The sequence below is a fragment of the Phoca vitulina genome, unplaced genomic scaffold, assembly GCF_004348235.1.
Source record: "Phoca vitulina isolate PV1807 unplaced genomic scaffold, GSC_HSeal_1.0 scaffold42, whole genome shotgun sequence".
Lineage (NCBI taxonomy): Eukaryota > Metazoa > Chordata > Mammalia > Carnivora > Phocidae > Phoca > Phoca vitulina.
The window spans coordinates 98,031-104,447 of record NW_022589745.1 but is presented as its reverse complement, the minus strand read 5'-3'; the positions used below and the strand labels follow the sequence as shown (position 1 = coordinate 104,447).

At 38.9% G+C, this 6,417-nt stretch overlaps 1 pseudogene; it reads right to left on the bottom strand.

Moving 5' to 3' along the window:
- Nucleotides 1-3,285: 3,285 nt before the first annotated feature.
- Nucleotides 3,286-5,359, bottom strand: LOC116648292 (annotated as a pseudogene).
- Between the last annotated feature and the right edge of the window lie 1,058 nt (nucleotides 5,360-6,417).

The window sequence follows — 6,417 nt, the reverse complement described above, 5'->3', positions numbered from 1 at the left end:
GGCTATGTCGTAAATATTTTTGGTTTGACCCCACACGAGTGTTTAATTTGCCATCCAGATGACAAATGTGTTTAATTTAAATGCATATTCTGCAGTTATGTCTATAAAAATTCTAATTTTGATTATAGGTTCTGGGGTAGGGAGCACTCATTATCTATAATGACCTATTTCTTTTTTCCCATATTATCATGACAGTTCTATACACGAATGAAGTGGGGAAAGAGTCCTACACAGCTCATGGGCCAAAAGTTACTGCATTTCCCAGACCCAATCCACAGTTTCTGAATTACTAAAAATATGCTAACATTGTTTGATCTTCCATGTAGTTAGTAGGGATCGTTGATGTAACAACAGGCCTCCCTGAGAAAAGAGATGGTCTTCTGAAGTTCCAAGGGTGTAATGGGTTTGTTTAAAAATATCCCTGACCATCCTGAGGCAATATGTGATTTATATTTTCAACATTTAGATTCATTAAATAATTAGATTTATTTTTTAATGTATTGGATTTAAGTCCTGGGGTTAAGATTGTGGTCACACTTCTCCAAAATGTTCCATCTCCAACTACTACTGAGTTTGAAGTGGAAGTAAATAAAATAAAAACATACAAATACCTGCTTTTCAAAATAACCAACAATATATATAAATGCATTGACATAAAATGAATTCTCAGAAACTGCACATAGCAATTGCACATAGCAGAGGGGAGATTAATAGAGACAGATTCTTTGTCATTTGGTTGGAATGCTTTTGCTGAATTCACTCACTGAAATAATGGTAACTGTGCAAAAGCAGAGGATATGTCCATCAATAGCTAAAACTAAAAAATACCTATATGTGGCAAGCACTATGCTAAGAAGTTTCCACTCCTCGTTCAACCTGAACAACAATCCAATCTCTGACTTCACCAGTGAGAGCAAAGAGGAGCTCAGGCACTTGCCCAGGTCCACACAAGTGGGGCACAGACATGCAAGCAAAGCCCATATTAATCATCAACCACCCTATTCTCTACTATCAGTTCTCTATTATCAGGTATTTTAGAGGAGTTTTAATAAAACTGGCAGAGGTATGGAGGAGTAATAAAAAGAAATGCAGCTTCACTCCCACACGCTGCTGACCATGTGGATTCTTTTTTTTAACCTGTTTATATGCTTTTTGCCTTTGGAAGCTTACGTCTCAACATTGGAACACCAGTTCTCATCATGTATTCAATTATTCATTCAGTTATTCATTTCTCAAACTTTCCCTTGTGTTCCACACCAAACAGTGTCTTAGGTGTGGGTGTTACAAACAAGAGCATGCAGTGGACATCCCCCATATGAGCCATCCTTCTCTGTGCCACCCTCTGATTCTGCACATCTTCCCACCTGCAGCTCCCAAATGGGACTGCCCTTTGGATATCTCCAGACTTTGGTGATCCTACTTTCTTGAATGTGCTTCCTTCTGTCTTCTACTGGATAAATTTTACTTATTGTATCCTCCTTCTGCTCAGCTGGGGGGTTCCCCTAAGAAACCTTCCACGACTGTCTCCTCATGCCACCTCAGTTTAATGTGCATCCTTCCTCGACACTAACCTTTGCCAAGCACTCCCTGAATTAGGTTGTGGTTGCCTCCCTGGCTGACTGTCCTTGATTGCAGAGACTGTGCCTTCTTTAGCAGACAGAGCCTGAGAACCTAGTAGAGCTCATGGAATATAGTGAAAACCAAATACATGGTTATTGAATGAATGTTTATGTCCCCATCTGTACCCTAATTACTAACCTCCCTGAAGCTTGCTTGGTTCAACTCGAATTTCTCTGATCTACTGAATTTCCCTCCAGTCTTTCTTCCTGCCCCACTCCACCTCTCTCTCCCTCTCTCTCTCCACCCCTCCCATCCAAATCCTGCCTTTATCATTTATCAGATCTGTGACCTAAGGCAAGTTTCTTCTCTGAGTCTCATTTTCTCATTTAGGAGATGAGAATTGTAGGAGTACCTAAATCATAAGCATCACTGTCAGGGTTAATGAGGCCATGCACATGACGTAGTCACCAAGTAGCCTAAGACAAGTTTTAGTACATGTTAGCTCCAATCTTGGGAGAATACAACTGAAGAACTATTTGGGGATTCCAGTTGAGGACTGTAGCTCTGGTGAACTACATTCATTTCCTACTGAAAATTAGTCCTCCATACTTCAGAAAATGGTCTTTTTCACTCAAGCACATGATTCCAAAGGAATTTGCATAGAACAAGAAGCGCAGAGAAGCCCCTGCCTATTCAGTCCTCTTATCCAAACGAGTCCTGGCATCAGTGGGGTGAAGCTGCCGCAGCCTGGCTCACCTTGCATTTGTCCCTCAGACTGCTGGAGTATTTTTTACATCCAGACCTGTCAGTGGTGCTGAATATTTTGAAATATACAAAATATCTTATGAATAGTGTGACCGAATAATTTATCGTCCAAACCTGGAGACTTCAGAGAGTGAAAGGGGCCACATGAATCATTACACTTAGACAACAGATATAAATGAGGACTTGCTGGACAAACCAGTTGGTATGATCGTCTTACCTTTAGCTGCCAGCTTTCTCTTTTGATGATAAGAAATCATGTCTTCATAATACCCAAATGATTTCTCCTCAAGTGAACTACATTTAAGCTGTTAGGTTTTTTTCTTCTTCTCACTAATCTTCCAGTTTAAAAGACACATCAATCAGGACAACCAAATTTAATTATCGGGAATGATAAAGGTGAGATAATGTTCATCTTGCAAAAACATTAGATATTCAATAAGTACAAACAAGATTTGTTCTAGCCATCGGGTAGCAAGCAAACAAAACTTTGTATGGAAAGTACTGTCAGCAAAATATAGTAGACACTCACCACTGCAGTCATGGCAGGAAGACCCGGGTGCCACTTCTTAGCTGCAAAGTGTGAATGTATTTGAAATTTTTAGCAACCATGGGCACTACCCATCATGAAAGACACAGGTTGGCCATTGAACAACGGGAGGAGATGCTAGCCCTAATACCAGCCGAGTACACAGTGTGTCCACCAGGGCAGTCCTGCTGGATTTCAGAGCTGACTGACCGTGATGTCTCAGTTTCCTGACTCTAAGGGGCAGGATAGTCCTGTGTAACTCTCAAACCTGGGTGCTTACTTGAATTTCTTAAGGGAGTTTCAAAAAACATGCTGCATCAGAAAACCAGATCTAGAATTTGTTTGTTTTTTTTTTTTAAATAGACTCATTGCTAATTAATGATTAGCCTATTTAGGAATCATGAACTAGATAATATCAGAGTTCTGATTCAGGCCTAAAATGTTGTTTGTAATTCCTAAAAGGACAAGTAAATAATAGAGAAAATATCAGTATATCTGAGGCAGAAATAGATATTCTTCCCAATTCTCAATTTACTTAGACATAAGTAGAAATTGTTCCCACTAGCCTGACTTCTACCAGATGCTTCAGGACTTGGAATCACTTCTCAGTTTTGAATTAATTTCACAGCAGAATTTTAAACATGGCATCCGAGTAGAAACTATAGGTGAGAAGAGGAGAGTTTCACTGCCCAGTAGGGCTCTATCCAGGTTATGTGAATCATGAAAATTCACACCTAATCAGCCATATGAACCAAACATTTTAGGGAAGGTGTAGTGAACAAAAGCTTGGGATTCAGAAGTTTGGAAATCCTTGTCTGCTACACCAACAATTCCTTAGATACCATATTCTTTCCTTCAGTCTAACAACAACCAGGCCATTAGACTGGGGAAGAATTCTGTCCCAACACTTTGAAGACTTAGCTGATGACTACCCACATGATAGGAGCAACATGAGCATAAAGTAGCTTCTTTGCAAGAAAACCATTAGTTAATACTCAGAAGCCTTTTTCTTGGTTGTATTAGTTTTAGCCATTCCAAAAGTGTGTGGATGACAGAACAATAAAACCCTAGAGTAGATTAGAACAATAGAACCCTAGTGTGTGTGTGTATGAAATATGGAGGCAAATGCCAGGAAAATAGCTGTAAGATTAGAAAGTAGAGAAGTGGATCAGGAAAAGCTACTTTGTTACTGTTTTTTTTTTTAAACTTTATACATATTTAATTAAAATGGAATAAACATAAAACAAAAAGAAAAGAAAATCAGGATAAAGTGTCACGGCCATTTTCTTTGCAGAGAGGATTGGGAAACAGGACAAATGACCTGGAAAATACCCTAAGGCCATCCCAAAGTAGCTAGGTTACAGAATGTTAAGAGTAAAAGACAAAATTGGGTATTATTCCACTTAATCTACAAATGAAAAAAGGGAATCAAAAATTTATACTATTTGGTATAAGAATTTTTTAAAAAGATATCCAATCAAAACCATAAAATTCCCAGCCATAATATAAGATAGAAGGGTCTTCATGCAGCATATACTGTCTGGCTCCTGGAAGGCTTCGTGTGCATAATATAAAGTTATGTTGCTCAAGAAGTAAACTGGGGAAGTTCAGTGAATTTTTCATTGTGCCATGATTTTTAACCTCAGGAACGGTGTGATCCATAATTCTTAGTGCCATCCATTTAATAATATGTTCAAAGAAAAAAGCAGGCATGATTGTAATAGTAAGTTTAGTCTCAACTGTTGACAATATGTCTGCAGTTTGGCAGTCCTCAGCCCAGTGACATTCTGCCCATGACTTCCCAGATGTTATGTTTTGGGACAAGACGGTTGCTGGCTGCAGAACTATCTTTCACTATGGGTATTATCTTTCCATTTTAAAAGATAAAGCCACCATGTCCAGTATTATCCTTATGCATGGTAATTGTCCCTTCAAAGGGCCCATCCTGAATAGTCAGTTATGTTCTCTCCAAAAGTCCGTTTGAGCACCTTGTGCTTTATCAGAGCTCTAGCCTCTGCACAGTTTTCCCTGCTGATCTGGAGTACTTGGTCCCCAAATCTCAGACCAACCAATGAAGCTGGAGAATTGGCCTGGACCAGCAGAACAAATAAACTGTTATCTATTGATTTAAGCCTGAGCTCAATTTTTCCATCTTAATCCTTACACAGAATGACTTCACGAATTCCTTGCTTAATTTCTGTTCTCCAAATTCCAACATCATTGCCAGTTACAGGAGCCACCATATGGTTCATACTGGAAGGTCTTTCTACCAACTGCATCTAAACTGATGCTCCAGGGACCAAGGCCGTATTTGCATGTTCTTCTTCATTTAAACTCAGGCCCATGTACTGAGAGAGCCCCAGATATAGTTTAGGATAGAGATGGGATCTTGAGAGATGGAAGCAGAAGCTTCAGACAAAATTGCTGGGTTGGCAGGATTTGCAGAAAAGGCAGTTTGAGCCCAAATTGCTTTGTCTCCCTTCAGGTAGGAGAAGGGTACAGAGACATTTCTGCAGGCCTTTTCTAGGTCCCAAGGACCCACCTGCCGCTGTTGCTTCCTCCGGTAACCTGCACAGACTTCTGAGACCCGGTTAGAGAAGAGCTGTCCCTGTTATTGGTTTTAAAAAACTTTTGAACTTACTGGAAGTAATTTGAGAAAAATAAAACTTTATTTAAAACATTAATTACAGGGGCACCTCGGTGGCTCAGTCCATTAAGCGTCTGCCTTCAGCTCAGGTCATGATCCCATGCTCCTGGGTTCGAGTTCCGCATCAGGCTCCCTGCTCAGAGGGCAGTCTGCTTCTCCCTCTACCCTTTTCCCCTACTCATGATCTCTCTCTCTCAAATAAATAAAATCTTAAAAAAAACATTAATTACAGGTATATATTGTGTGACTCAAAATGTTCAGTTTTTGGGCTTTAAAATAATCCATTACATTTGCAAAAATTAAATAAATTAATAATAATTAAACCTGTATGTATTAAGTATTACATGAATATTTGATATTTTAAAGTACAACATAATTTATTTCAATTATGTACATATGGCATAAAAATGGCAATAACCTGTTTATTAGAAGGTTGGATGATAAACATATGAAACAAATCCATAATAGAATAGAGTATATCCACTAAAATATAACAAAGTAGATTTATTTATATATATTATATATTATATTATATTTATATTTATAATAGAGATGTTTAAATTACATACTTTAAGTTAAGAATCAGACTACTGAATATCCTTATGGTATAATCTCAATTTTATCCAATTATATGTTTTATCTAAGAGCTCGTAAAGGAATTTAGAAAATTATTCTTTAAAATGTTTGTGATGTTTGCCCCTGGAGAAAACTTACCACTGCATCTGAGCAAGTTGGCTTGACAGAAATGACCGTGGGCACGTTTCACAAAGACATTTGAGTACGTGGACTGTGACGACCACGCTGCACCTCTCTGCTAAGGTCACCAGCGCCTGAACCGTGCTTACCTGGGTGCTTGCAAGATGAGCTGGCTGTCACAGCGAGCTGTCCACAGGGATGTCTGCCGAATCATCCACTTTTA